The sequence below is a fragment of the Oryza glaberrima genome, chromosome 2, assembly GCF_000147395.1.
Source record: "Oryza glaberrima chromosome 2, OglaRS2, whole genome shotgun sequence".
Classification (NCBI taxonomy): domain Eukaryota; kingdom Viridiplantae; phylum Streptophyta; class Magnoliopsida; order Poales; family Poaceae; genus Oryza; species Oryza glaberrima.
The window spans coordinates 19,835,178-19,851,067 of record NC_068327.1 but is presented as its reverse complement, the minus strand read 5'-3'; the positions used below and the strand labels follow the sequence as shown (position 1 = coordinate 19,851,067).

The window sequence follows — 15,890 nt, the reverse complement described above, 5'->3', positions numbered from 1 at the left end:
CACGGGAGTGATGTCGTTGCCGCCGTCCTGCCAATCGGGGTAGTGGATGGGTCGTCGATGACCTCCTCGCTGTGCGTCGGCCTAAATCCCTTCAAAGTCGACAGTCAATGGCCTCCAACGCCGTCGCCGTGCTCGAGTGGCCGGTGTGCCAGGAGGTGGACGCCGTTGCGGACAATGAATGGGAAAGGGGAAACCCTAATTCCCCCCTTCCCTCTCTCGGTCACTTAGGCGAACCGGCTGGGTCGGTCTGCATTCGCCATACCGAATAAAGCCCAACAGTAACGAGACAGCCCAAACAAATTAATAAAAATAATAAACCTGGAAATCCTCATGGGCCTAGAGTTTCGGAAATTCGGCCCATTAGGCATTTTAGGCTACACTGTGCTTGCTAGCCCAAATAAGATCGTGGCCTGAACGGTAATTCGGCCTGATTAATTTCGGTTTATTGACAACTTGCGTTTAAGCCCCCGGAGTGTTGGGTTTTTACGCTATAGTTCACTGTTTAATGCAATTTTACAGTTTGAACCTTGTAATTAACAAGAGATTATATTAATTTTGTTAGTGTGGCTATGTCTTGTTGCTTAGGCCCTGTATAGTTTGGTTTTGCATGTGGGTCTTCGGACTCGTAAATAACCATGTAATGGTGTTTTGTAAGCATTGCTTTGCTTTTAAAATTGATGCAATTCCAACTAAATAATCTAGAGATGGTTCTCTAGGTTATGATGCTTCCATAAATTGTGTTCACATAGTGTAGAATCCCCCATTGGAAGCATTATGATGGGTTTATTTTCCTGCATTTAGGTGTGATGGTTTTCTGTGTGGCATAAATATTGGGAATATAATGCCAAATAAGACCAAGTAAATAATAGAAAATCACCTAATGCATGGAAATTCTGGGAAATTAAATATCCATGGCTATGGATAAGACCACTCTTTACTGATACACTCCTCCATACATAAATGGTGATATCGACGTGTCTACAAGATGGAGTCACGTATACTTGTTGTACGAGATCCATGCTTTTGCCGAATTCACTGTGCATATCATCCGTTTGCGTGTTGCGTTCTCTGAGAACCGCATGAAACGATTCGGATGATAGTGTGGGTGATTTCACGTAAAGGCCCTCAATGACTATTGTATGGCTTTGGGCATTAATGTAGATCACTCTATCCCTATGATCACACTCAAGAATGGGATTCTGAGTCGTTGAAATGTGTGGAATTAGACAATGTGTTTGGGATTCATTGTGCCTTTTCTCTAGTGGCTTAACATCTCAATCAGAGTATGGTCGGACTACAGTCGACATTTTGCTTTCCCAATGGTTGAGAGCATGCTTTTCTGATTTGGAGATAAATGATTATACCTCAATTTCTGGCAACGTGGAGTTGCGAGGTTCAATAATTTGAGATATTTTTCACTCGGTCCGGTGAAAGATGTAAAGTGTTTTCCATGTGGTGGAACGACACTGTTCATATGGTTGCCCCTGGTGTGCACATATCTTCTCAATATTATTTGGAACCTATTGTCTTGCGAGGACACCGGAAAATTGGAGGCAAATCTAGCGGAATAAGCCCGAGGGTAGATGCTGTGAATAGGCGTGATTCCCACTCCACTATAGCGTCAACAGCTAAACTTGGGTGTTGACCCAGTCTTGTCCTCGTGTGGATCTAGCGCTAATGACCACCTTTGGTTGATGTCGATGGTTGGTGGTGTCTGTCTAATAAGTTGTTCTGACAACGGGAGTTGTATTGCTAGTTTTGAGCATATCCTAGGAGGACATTGGCCGCTATACTATTGCCAAGCAGTTTATCTTTTGCTTAGTTTGGAACTTTGCATTAGATCGATATTTCTCAGATAAATAACGTTCTTGGTCTTTCATGTTCTATTCTAAAGCTTATCTTCATGCTGGAATTGATAAAATGCTTTAGTTTAGAAGAACAATTAGTGTATAATCCGAGGAGTTACAACCACTCACACAGTTCGACGTAACTGTATTTCAGACAAATGTTGGCTATGCACTATTGCGTTTTATTGCGCTCTCGTAGTCGATGACTACTCCCTGGTTGTGTTGGTTGATCATCCACGGGTTGAAGACCATGCTTGTTGCACACTGGCGTTTTTCGCGTGTGGACATGTGCAAGCGATGCAAAGGTTCGTCGTGTTGCATGCGTTGAGCTCGTTATGCCAACGACGGTTGCACCGACACATTCCACTATTTTTTTGGAAATGTCTGAATATAATGGTTTTATTATGAATATTACCATTGTCAGAGGTATTGATTATCTCTCGATGGCTATGTCCAGGGGACATTAGCAAATGTGGTTTGATAATTCGCTCGTGGATCGTACCTAATACATGCTGCTTAACTATGACCCAATTCTAGAGTTTGGTATGAGTAATTGGGGTCAAACTTGGGCATTAAACGAGATGGACTTTAAAACAACTCTTCACCACAAAAATCTGCTTGGCAGCGCAGGCTAGTGGCCGCGCATTTTGCTATCATACTCCTTGTTGAGCGCATCAGAATGCGTTTTGCCACCATAGGTTGCCTTCTTAAGCATATGACATGCGATGTCTAACGCACGTCGATCCGGAATCGATTGTGAGTTTGAGTGGCACTAGGTGAGCATTAATTCATGGAGAGTGCATTTGGCTAAAGTATTTGCATGTTGGTTGCATATACACTTGGTAGCAATGGTGGTTTTTGCAGACCTGTATATCCTAACTAGGAGGTTGGGGATAACCCTTCGGAAGAAGGAAGAATACAGTATTCATGCCACTGTATTGGTATATGTCCAGGCTCACTGCATATAATGGAAAAATCTCTCCTATTAAAGTGTGTAATATTTCCCAAATATATCACCACCGTAGCATACATTCGTGGGAGAACATTTGTGATCGAGGTGAAATTCCTTAATCCTATGCCACGATATGGGGATTGGTAGTATGCTATTGTAAGATATCTCGGCATTAGGGGGAGAGAATTGCCCATTTTGGAATGCCTGGAGATTTCTTTGAGTGAACACACTAAATGAGCTGAACTTGTATGTTTAGTTCATACTCCTGGTTGCTTGGTGCACGGAGTTTTTGCCAACAAAATCATATGAGGAACAACTAGATAGTTGTCAAAAAGAGTAATGCTCCCAATTGTGGTAAATGTGGATAGACCCGGGAATAATATCGTGTCCATATAAGACTTATGGCATTTGATCATGTTATGCGGGGACGCCTGCTAACACAGTCCGTAGGCCTCAGTCAGAGCATTAGAGTTCTTATTGGATGTGAGCAGACTCCTCTAATTCTCCGGAAGGAGAACTCACCTTTGGAAGGTGACATACCTCATAATGATGTTCGTTATGGAGATGACATTCCTAGCAATGTGCACATATTATGGTGCTAGGAATACGGAACAACCATGGATCGATCGTTTTGGGAAATGACGAAGATCTAGTTAAATGTGTAAGTGGGAATAAATGTGTCGACACTATGTCGCCTCTTGCTAATAATTCTCTGTGAGAGAACCCGGATCCGGAAAAAGTCCATGGCATGAGCATGCGATGCTCAAATCAGGTCAAATGGAAATGCAATTGAGGCTGAACCGAATCACTAAGTAAAAGTCGCGAATGTTGTTCGGATTTTTACGGGTCATTATTGAGATAATGAGGTGGTGATGTGCGATGGTTCAAGTAGGTCCTAGATGAGACCTCTCCCACGTTAGTTGAATGTTCCGCTAAATAAAGGTATTGGCAAAATGGCATGAAATTAAATATGCAGTTAACGGATTTAGGAAATCCGTGAGGTCTTGAATAGACTCCATAGTGAAATTGCGGCATGCAAATCTTGTACCAATGGGTATTCCGGTAAGAGTACCATCTCCCGTTGGGAGAAAATCTCATTGACAGAATTTTCTCTAAGGGGAGACCTTATTAATGAATTTTCCTCTGAGATACAAAATAATTAGTAAGTCTGAACACACCATATTGTATAATCCCTTGCAGGGATGATGACCCATTTATGACCCGGTAAGATTGAAATGAGGAACCTGATAAGATCACAGACGGGGTATGTAGGCACATGTGCATCTCGCGATTATCATTGGAGTGTGTACACTCGTGAAATCTGTTCCACCTGATGGTTGGAATGGTGGTGTCCTCTAATACCTATTGAGGTATACTTGGTGTTGTTGGCTGTGTGTTATCCCCCACGGTGCTTAAATTTTTAGACTAGCTAGTTACTCTGATTGTTACAGCATGTCTTTGGAAGGCTTATGGTTGATCTTGTGGATCCCCAATTGTTGTTGACATCATCAGAGAAAGTTGCAATGATCAAGACCTAGTTCTTGATGGAGTCACGCCGAGAAGGTGCGTACCGTTGCGACTTATTTATCCCCATAATCCTTCTAAAGGATGAAACAGATTGCGTTGCACAACACTGTGGTATTGTGGTATATGATAGTGATGGAATGCATTACTCTCTATGTTCCCTATTCTCGTTTTAGCGGTGAAATGAGACAAATCTTTTAAGACTAATGGTTTGAGGATCTGAAGGATTCTTGCCTACGCATACATCTGAGAGATGTTTAATGCTATGGGAACATGGTCTGTGACAAAGGTTGTCATCAGGGGGAGTATGTGCTATGTGTTGATTGTCATTTGTGAGACATTGAAATGTCTTAGAGTATGCTCAGGGCATTAACTCGATGATGATCACTTAGACCTGTTTCTAAGGTCCTATCATAGAAAGACCTGTCTTTATTGACCGACACCAGATACAAGTGGGCTACCTCACAGACTACTGAGGCGAGGTGAGGTGAGTAGCAATTTAAGTTGAGTGATAATCTAGAGGATTGATCACCTAGTCTCTCCCAACTGTTAGTTCTCGAAAGCTTTTCCGGAGAATTGGGATGAGAAGACTTTGATGTTTGCTAGGTTCGGGGGGAGAGCACCCTAGAACATGACCCACAGTATGGACCATGTAGTCTATAGTGTTGTACTCTTTTTCCTTGAGTGAGTGGAGCTATTGTTCCTCACATAAGGTTTTTAACGAGACAACAACGTGCAATGCATGAGCGATAACTATGTACTCTTTCTCCTAGCCTTTTTCCCACTGGGTTTTGGTAGGAGTTTTGACGAGGCATGAGTTAGTCGCGGATTAGCCCAGGGGGAGTGTTGTGAAACAAATCTCTTGGAGATAAGTTTCTTGTGGGCAAATCCGAACCGGAGTAGAGATAAGATCTATCTCCTTCTAAGACCCCTATATATACAGGGGCAGGGTGTGACATCTATGGCTGATGGCTGGCTTGTACTTCAGATGAGATCTATAATGAAGAGAGAGCTCCACCCTATATCTGTGTTCATTGTCTACTTCTGCAATTTTCTTGAGGGCAAAGGGATGGGCGCGGGTGTTCTACATCATCTCACGCCTCTATTGCTGTGGGAGGGATAGGGAACGGATCCGGTGATCCGCTAATAGGCGCGTTGGTTTACAACAGGCAGATTCTCCATGGCATGAATCTCGCCGTAGGGCTAGGCCGAGCCTGGGGAGATCAGCCAGCCTAGCCCACCAGACGCCAAAGATCTCATAGTCCACAAACTAGAGTCTTCAGGCCTCATCTCTTGATTGACCTTTAGCCAACAAATCAGCTCAAATTACGAATAAGTTCACTTTAAGTCCTTCATGTTAACGTTGAGTTTGAATCATATCCCTCAACTGCAAAACAAGTATAACGCATCCCTCATTTTTCCAAACTGGTACAAATGTAGTCCCAAGATAGTATTGAAGCCATTTTCACAGATGTGGAAACAGAAGCAAAATTTTATTAAAAAAAATCATGTGGAACCCATATGTCAGTGAAACATCATCTTTTCCCTTGTCCCTCTCTCTCCGTCGGTAGCGACGGCGGGCGGAGCAGCATGGACGCTTCGAGCAGGGAGCAACGCAGCAAGTAGAGCGGAGCGGCGACAGGCATGCTCTGAGCAAGGAGCAGCAAAGCAGGCAAGAAGACTAGAGCGGCGGTGGGCGAAGCAGTGCGGGTGCCGACAGCCCCAATCTGGATGGTGCGTGGCAAATCAATGTAGGAGGCCGCCAGCTCCCCAACGGCGACGCGGACCGACGGATCATGGGAGTGGAGGCAGCGGTGATGGTGGTGGTCAAGAAACCGGAGGGGTTGCCGGTGCGGCAAGCCTCCATCACGTCGATTTGGAGTTGAGGGTGTCCCTCTTCATCCTCTTCGACACCATTGTTCTCCTCTCCACCGACCTGCTGCTCTAGATCCATCAACACTCCTCTCATTGTCTTCACCGCCGTGGGAAAGATGAGCAATAGAGGAGTAGCGCCTCATTGTTTTTACTGCCGTGGGGGATACAAACAATGGCCATGGTCGGCCATCCCCACCGCACCATCGTTCCAATTTGCCCGATTGTGTCGTCGTCACCACTATCAACATCCGGTGCGGCTGCCGGCCTTCTGGCTTCCTCCCTCTTCGCCTCAGTGTGGGCGTCGAGCTCCCTCTCTCTTCGGTGGTAGAGCAATGGAATAGCTTGCAGGGGATGAAGGAAGGCACCGCCATAGCCACCTCCTTGACCTCCCCCACCATGGTGGTGAGGAACGTGGTTCGGTGGCAGCAGCATGAGCTCCGCCGCCCGATGACCTCCCGTGCCACAAACGCCGTAGACGCGGTAACCCCCACCATAATCCCCTCTGCTGACACTGTCGCCGTCGCTTTCGCCGTAGCGGCCTCCGCCGCCTCCGCTACTAGGGCAAGATCCGCCAAAGAGCGTGCCACTACCACCGCTAGGTTTGGAGAGACGTGAGCTGACTGTCGGCACGCGCCAGCCCTCATGTGAAGAGCTTAAAAGAGAGATAGGGGAAGAGAGGGATAGTGATGTTTTTTTGTCTAACATATGGACCCCATTGTTGTCTATTTCTTTTTGTGGACTGTAATAGCCACGGCACCTAAAACCGGTCTCAATACCGCTTATGACTACACTTACACCGGTTTTAAAAGATCATGGATGCATTTTACCCTGTTTTTCGGTTGAGTGATAAGATTCAAACTAGGCCTTTAGATGGGGGACCTAGAGTGGACTTATTCCCCGAATCATTTACAGTGTGCGGCAAACCTCACTTCCAGCTTATTAGCAACGTGTAGTCCGTTTGCACCCATTAAAAAGCTGGCCCAATTTAAAAGACCAAACCGTTAGCGTTAGCAGGCTTTAGCTCCTCCTCGTTCACGTAGGCCTGAAAATTGTATGGGCAACCACGCAACGGATGACCACATGTGAGTTCCAAAGTCACGTGATTTTAAAAAGAGATCTCAATCCCTCCGCAACAAGGAAGAAAATTGCTTAGAAAAAGAAAAAAATGTCGTAATTTCTTTTTAATTTTTTTTTAAAATATAACTATAATAAATAATTCTCGCTGTCAACAGAGCAAAATGGCTTGGCTTGGCTGGAGCCTGGAGCAAGAAGCATCAACCACCGGCAGCCAGCTCGATCAAAATCAGCTCAACGTACCTCGTTGTCTTCCTTCAAAACTTGTTTGGTTAATCCTAAAAGAAAACGAAATTCCACATCAATACATATTAAATAAACCATCAACAAACCACCCTCAATCTCCTTCTGAAATGATTAACCAAAAAAGATCTTATGGTTTTAATGTAGAGCTCCAACTTCTAAATTTAGCTTCAGAAGTTAGGGTTTGAAATGGAGTTGTGGAGCTGCCTAAACCCAACTCCACTTTTCTAGTTCATTTTGTCATGTGAGAGAGCTCTACTCAGCACCGCTCCTATTTTAAGTGGAGCTGAAACTGTGTGGCTGAACTCTAACTCCAGAAGAAATAGAACTAGAGCTGGAGTTGTACCAAGCCCGTACGTACGCTACATGCGCGATCAGGATCGCCTTGCCTCCTCCATCAACCGTTCTGTCTGGCCTCCTCTACTCTCCTATCCCCTTTCTTGAGGAAGACCGGCCACATTCGACCAATCCATCTATCATCACCATCACAAAACACCACAGCTAATCCAGCAATATTCTAGTTGCTGCACTGCAGTACTACACCCTAAGTACGCAGTCGCACACATGATTTAGCTAGTTAGCATGTTTTTTTTAACTGTTAAATGTCACGTTTTGTACATAAAAAACAAAATAAATAAATTGATTATTGTTTGATAATTAACAATCCATTAATTATATGCTAATCATAACTCTCGTGTGACTAATAAAATATTTTCAACCTTTGTCTAGAAGGACCTTTAATCAAGTGTCAATTTAAAGATGTGATTTCAGTACATGAGCTAGGGGTGTTTATTTTCCACTCGATCTCAATGTAGTGACTAGTGAAACGAAAGGAAATTGGAAAGAAGAAAGAAAACCGGCGATCGATGATCGAATGCAAAAGTCAATCGCGTGGCTAGCAAGTGATTGATTCAACCTCATCATCTTAATTCATTTCCTCCATCCATTTTCCTCCTCTCTGTAGCATCTTCCGTCTCTGCTTGCGTACCCTTCTCTTTTAACTACTGTCTTCACCGTACTTCTATGTCGGTAGCCATATATTGGTTGTGTTTGGGTTGAAATTGGTACGATGTAACTGAAAAGTAGTGTGTGTATGACAGGTTGATGTGATGGAAAAAGTTGAAAGTTTGGATTCAAAGTTTGGATCTAAACACAACCATTATCAGCAGCAAGTCGCATTAACAGCCAAACAACAATGTCACACATTGACCTTTTACCCTGCTAATAAAGATTCAGCCTAATTCATTCTCTCCTTTTCTCAATCAGCATATGAAGTAATTAACCAGCAGGTTAATAATCTCCTCCTGCTGAAATAATGCCCTTGTCATCAGGAAGCCTCTTGGTCCTTTGAGCGTTGCGCTCTTCCAGAAGTAGCACACGTTCGGTTTGACGTTGTCAATCTTCGGTGATGCCACTAGGAAACAGGTGGTCACGGACAATTTTTTTTCTGGACAAGAAAAAACGAGAGACATCGGTGTTCAGTTCAACCGAGCGAGCAGAAGCTACGGTGACCTAACATTTGTTCGCCGATGCAATGTGTATTTGAGAGAGAGAGAGAGGGGAAAAGAAGAAGATTGAGAAGATATATAAAAAAAGGTGAGATATTAGTTAGTACATGATTTGACTATAAATTATTGGGGATGGTTAATTGGTTGGCGACATATTTTTGGGTCAAAATCTTGCAGAATTCTTACTATGGGATTTGCTTCGTGATTCAGGTTTCAACGACCTCTTCTTCAACAGCTCTAAGGACACATTCTTCTCCAGCTCCGATAGCTCCAACGGTCCTGACATAGGCAAATTAATAAATTCGAGTTTAGAGTCCTAGTTTGGGGCAGAGATGGAAGGGGGTAGATCGCTTGGCTTATAGGGATGACCGCGGGAGACGGTGACCGATGGTGGACATAGACGAGTGATGAGGCGGCGGTGGCGGCGGCGATGCCAAAGCCGTGAGGATGTAGGAGAGCAGTGGGCCATTGTTGATGGAGAGGGCAAAAACAAGCTTATACTTAGAAGGTGGCTGCTGATGGTGATAGATCCGATGATGGGGAGTCACTAGAGACAGGGAAGATAACGGAGCGGGGGAGAGAAGGGAAGAGGATGAGGGAAGGGGAAGGAGGCTGGCCGGGGAAGGGGGGGAGGTGGGGGCTCACCGGTGCTGCTGATGCCTTTTAGCTAGCCGACGTGGCTGGACGGCAGCACATTGAGGCGGTGTCACGGTCGAGTGCTCGAGTCGTGTATCGCACATGGTGGGGCTAGGAGGGAGAAGTGAACGAGGGAGGAGAGGATGTGTAGGGTTAGTTTAGAGGTTGTGTACAAAGCTCATAGCTATCAGGCGATGTAAAATTCACCTGATTAATTCTTAGAGGTGTTTTCTTTCAATTGGTAGATAGACAACCTTTAATTATTTTGAACATGAAAAATAAATAAATATGACTTTTTAAAACAATTTTCTTATAGATTTTTTTTAAAAAAAACATACTCCATCCGTCCTAAAATATAAGCATTTATGGACCCTGACACGGTATCCGAGATGTTATTTTGACCAATAATATCTATAAAAATAAGATGTTTTAAATAAAAAGAGTTGTATATTATGATAGATTGTTTAATGATAAATCTAGTAACATCAATTTTACATGATTAATTTTTTTTACTTTAATGGTAAAAGTTATAAAAGTTTGACTTGTCATTACGCTAAAAATGCTTATATTTTTGTACGGAGGGAGTATTATTTATCGGTTCGATAAACGTGGACATGAATAACAACGGATTTCTTCTCTTTGTCCGCTGCAAAAGAACGCAGCCAAATCAAGCGTGGGTAACAACGGATTTGCTTCGATCTCGATCGCTTGAGTTTGTTGAATCGAACAGCCAAATGATGGCGCCGCGCGGCGTGCAAAATCCCAGTCCAGTCAAAGGATTCATCAAGGATGCCTTTGCCGGGCAGAAATAAAGAAAGATTTGAGGTGAGATCTGATGATTCCCGGAGGCAAAGTAAACAGTGGCCAACTTGCTTTGCGATGCGTAGGGGCATATGCAGCCAAGCAGGGGCATCAATGCCGGCACGCACCTCCTCTACCAACCTTAATCCTCCTCCCTCACATTCCTTTCCTTCCTGCGCATCATGGTGAAATCACGTTTTCTTGACGAAATAACGTGACAATCTTGAGGTATCGACGTGGGACGAAAGCGGATTTCGGTGCGATTTTCGAATGGTTTTCTATAAATTCAAGTTTGAAACAGTGAATTCTCGATCGAAATTTAGTCGAAATTTGCCGACAACTTTCATACCTCTTAAGGTCAAGATCACCCTAGTCCATCATATAGGTAAATCCCATTGCCATTGTCAAATGATAGTCCATCAATAGCTAAGATCCTACTGCGATAATACAAGGATATACGTCTAGATGTAATATAAAGAGAGTGAGACTCATGTTTCTTATATAGGTTCGAGCCCCAAAAAAGTAATAGCACTACACCAATTTATATGGATTGGCTAGAAATATCAGACCATTGCCAAGTATGAGGTGGGTTTTATAATCTAATCTAGCCAACACAACTAATCTCAACAGAACATAAATCGGAGATTAAGTCCGCGACCAGTCGTGGGCTCCTATAATCATAGCTTTAAACCCTGTCACTGAACACCGGATTACTACCAGATATGGTTCTGCTGACTATCACACGTCGATAGCAATGACAAATTTCAGTGAGGTAATAAACTGATAACATTTTCAACCATTAGCACTTTACCAAAATTTGAAAACTCTAAACTTCTACTTGAAATCCTCTACCTTCAAACAAAAGTTTTTTTTCTCATCCTACCAAATTGTGGCAACGCCACCAAAAAAAAAAAAAAGCTCTTACTCTCAAAATTGATTTTTCATCATTGTTCCGGTTAACACGCAATCGACTTATTAGCCACAACGTACAAATGTCTTCCAAAACATGGCTTCTATCTAAAGAATTTTGCTAACTAGAGTACTACTACTCCTAATAATTAACAAGGGTACCATTTTGTACCACGAGCTGCTCCATTTAATAAGCAGTATATATATATATACTACTCCATTGCTTAAGAATCAAGACAGCTACTACCATTACCGTGTTTCTTCTTAGCTGTACTGAGATACTAGTGAGAGTGGGCAGAGGAGGCGCGTTGCCGGCGTGAGCGCACCGCAAAATTGCATGTGGCCGTCGACCTGCTTCCTCTTCCTTCCACTCATCCCATCTAATCCATCCATCCATCGGAACGTACACGCTTTGCCGCCTCCTTTTAGAGCCCCATCGATTAGCCTAATAAACCAAAGTAAATGCTAAAATTTAAATTTTTGAACTTGATTTTGATGTTGACTTTAAGATATTGTTAACATAATTTTTATTAATGTTGGCTTTTAAGTCGCTACGAATAAATATATAAGTTTTACCTATAAATTAATTTTTATTTCCTGATAAAATGTTTCGAGTTATTAGAAAATATAGGTAACTGATCAAGCTCTCAATCCTCTCTCTTTATGGCTGTGTTTAGATCCAAACTTCCAATATTTTCCATCACATCAACCTATCATACACACACAACTTTTCATTCACATCGTATTAATTTTAAACCAAACTTTCAACTTTGAAAAGAACTAACAGAACCTATGTTTGGTGCTCGGCAGCTGGTTTTCTTTCTCTTTTCTCAGGTCAAAAAGGCACTAGTCTACAAATCCTGCAATTTTTAGGATAGCCATGCAGAGAAGATGGATGCTGCTGAGTCAGATGAATAATGCCCTTTTGTGCCTGCATGTATTATGGTGAAGGAGATTTCAATGACTCTCGTTGACTTTTGTGTGATCTCATAATCTTTTGGTCCACCTGTCAGGATCCGGTCATCAGATCATGGTCAGCGGTCAATACTCCCTACTCCAGTATCATAGCGTGTGTAGCTGGATCATCTTTCTTTATCCTGATGAAACATGCTCCAAGATGGAGCAAAGAACCATGCTGGATGTGCACCTAATGCATAGTATTTGTTTTTTTTATAAGCTCTTGTTTTGACCGATTTTAATGGAGAATCGAATCGTTTTGGTGTTTTTTTTTCCCAAACGATGGTTTGTGCGATGTGAATCGTGTGATTGATGCAAAGATGAAAGTCATTCTGCCCTTCCCTTGCAACACTGAATTTGTTTGAACACATCATGGCGGTACTGAATTTTGGCCAAAGAACAAAGAAGAAATTTGATCTGTTTCTTTCTAGGAAAAATTTCTCTAACCATGTACAAGTTTGTCTATCTCCAGTCTCGATTCTTTTCCTCTCTATCGAACGAAGCTGACAAATTAATGGAGAATTTGAATTCCTCTTTTTTTTTTTGGGTTTTAGAAAGGCATGATGTGGGTGGTCTTGGAGTCGTAGCCGGCGAGGCAGCTCTTGGCGTTCACCTTGAACATCTTGAGGAGCTCCGACGCCATCTGCCTCGCCGCCGGCGAGCACCCGCTCTGCATCAGCAGGAGGAGCTTCGTCAGCCCGCCCTTGGACGCCGCCGCCGCCTCCACCGCGCGCCGGTCCCTGTACCGGTGGCACACCGCCCACAGCACCGACACCGCCGCCTCCGCGCCGCCCATCCCGCCGCACCTCATCATCCTCGACACCACCGCCGGGATCGCCGCCTCCGCCACCTCGCACACCGCCGCGCGCCCCTCCGCGCTCCCCACCGCCGCCTCCAGCACCCGCAGCGCCTGGGCGTGCGAGTGCGACCCGCCGACGCCGCGCTGGTCCGTGGCGAGGACGCGCACGGCGGCCGGGACGGCGCCGAGACGGACCATCTCGGCGCGCGCGCGCCGCGTCCCGGCGACGATGGCGGCGAGGCAGGAGAGGCCGGCGTCCACGGCCCGCGCGTCGAGGCTGCCCTTCTCGTCCGCGGGGCCGACGAGCCGGATCAGCTCCGCGACCAGCTCCTCTGACTCGGCGAGCGCCGCCCTCACCCCCGGCGTCGCGGCGCCTGCGCCGTCCCGGAGCAGCGACTCCACCAGCCTCGCCGCGTCGACGCGGGCCTCGAGCCCGCTCCCGCTCCGCATCACGCGCGCCAGCGACGCCGCCACCGACGGCGCGGCGCCCCCCGCGGCGAGCGCGGCGGCGACGCGCCTCCTGTTCTCCTCCTCGATGCAGTCCGACGTGGCGAGCACCGCGAGCACCCGGACGGCCGCCTCGACGGCCTCCACGCCGCCGGCGTCATCATCACCATCATCACCATCCTTCCCCCTCCTCCTGAGCACCGACGCCACGGTCTCCGCCGCGCCACCGGCCCTCGCGAGCGCGTTCTTGTCGAACTCGTCGACGTCGTCGTCGGACAGGAACGCCGCGAGCTTACGCAGCGCCGGGCACGGGTCCACCCCGGGCGCCCCAACCCGGCGGAGGAGCTCCGCCGCCGCAGCGGCGGGCGTGGGGCCAACAGCCGATGCCGCCACCGGCGACGACGACGACGACGGCGGCGCGGCCGTGGAGGCCCAGAGCGCGATGAGGCGGCGGAGGGTGAGGTTGGGGACGAGGTCGGTGGAGGGGAGCGGGAGCATGGTGGCGGGGCAGGTGGTGTTGCCGGAGTCGATCCAGCGCTGGATGGAGGCGCGGTCGTAGGTGACGCCGGTGCAGAGACTCACCGGCGAGCGCATGACGTCGAGGGAGATGGGGCACCGGAAGAACGTCGGGACCTTTACCTCCAGGCCCTGGTACTCCGCCGCGAGCCTGCCGCCGCCGCCGCCCATCTCCTTCCTCACCATGGATGGCTGCTGCTCGATCTCGTTCCGACCACAAACACTTGGTGTTGCAACAATGGCGATGACGAGCTGAGGGTGGAAGTGGAGGAGGAGATGGAATGGAGTAGAAAAGGGGGAGGAGGAGGAATGGAGGATGAGGGGTCCATGTGGGGGGAGGAGGCTAGTATTATAGGCAGTGGTGGCCTTTTCGTTTCACACCCTGACTAAGGAAACAATTTACGAAACGCTCCTTGGATTTTACTACTACTCTACCTGGAAATGAAATGCAGAAATGGCAGCTCAGTTCGTCCTCACGCGCTATTTTCAATGCTAGCTTTAAAAAAAAAGTAATTTATCCCTACACGCTATTTTAATGTTAGCTTGGAAATGGACCTCAATGAGAAAGATAGCCAATTAAATGTAGAAAGCATATGGCAGATCACCCTTTTGAATGAAAAAGGATATCATTGAAAGTAGTTTAATGGTAGTTATTCATCTTCCGATATTATTTTGTACTAACATTGGGGATTTTTTTCTTTAAAAATAATGTTAGATTTGTTCCTAACAATCTGAAACATTTACCCTTTGAAGATATACATGCAAATTACAATATCAAATCATAAATATGCCTACAATAACTCTATTTATGGAAGCACTCCCAAAAGCTTGACTAGTAACACTTTATATCTTTTGTCGTCATGCCACCTCTAAGAAATGGTAGCGAAAAATCCGTGGACATATTTTGATGGTAATAACTAGCAAGAAACAAAGCCAATCTTTTGCATTTTTAAAAATTCTTTTCTGCATTAAAATATGCGAGTACCTTTGTACTGGCTTGAAACGCTCTAGTCCTTTCGTTGACACCAAAATTTTAAAAAAAAAGGCTATCCAAACTTGATGCTTACACAAAGCTATACACTCTTTGAAATTCTTAGGTTCTCCTAATTACAGACAAAAAAATTAATTTTGCAATGCACTACATCCAACAAAAATTGGAGTGCTCAAAGCTACAACAGCTACCTACTCTACAAATCTTGTAAAAACAACAGAAAAAAAAAACCGTGGACCGTAAATGAACGTCCAAGCACCAAGTTGTAATTTTGGGGCTTTGCAGGGTGGCCAACGGAAGGCAGTGAGAAACTGAGGTGTGGAACGAGGAAAGCTGGGCAGAGGAGAAAGATGGTCAAAGGGGAGGAAACGAGGATGACGTATGGACGGGGCGCCGAGGAGGTCGCTGTCGTCGCTCGTCGTCGTCGTCGACGCTGCTGCTGCTGCTGCTTTTTTGTGGTCGTTTTTCTCGGCATTGTTTTTCCCGTTTTGCCAGTTGTTTTTGCTGCCACTCGAGGCGAGGCGAGAGCTGCGTGAGATGCTGAAATTCCATTCTCATTTTCTTTCACCTGTTTAATTATACGCTCTCGTTAAGGCTTCATTCTTTTCTCACAAGGAGACAGATTTTATCTTGATTTTTGTTATTCCTTTTTTAAACTGCTAAATAGAGGCATTCAAAAAAACTGCTAAATAGTATATTTCATATAAAATCTTTTTATATAGAAATTGCTTAAAAATAATGCTAAATAAATCATTTTTTAAATCTGTAATAATCAAAATTTAATTATTGATGTGGTGACAGCTTTTCTTGT

At 45.3% G+C, this 15,890-nt stretch overlaps 1 pseudogene; it reads right to left on the bottom strand.

The window, feature by feature from the left end:
• Positions 1–12,712: 12,712 nt before the first annotated feature.
• Positions 12,713–14,417, bottom strand: LOC127761655 (U-box domain-containing protein 27-like; annotated as a pseudogene).
• Positions 14,418–15,890: the final 1,473 nt, after the last annotated feature.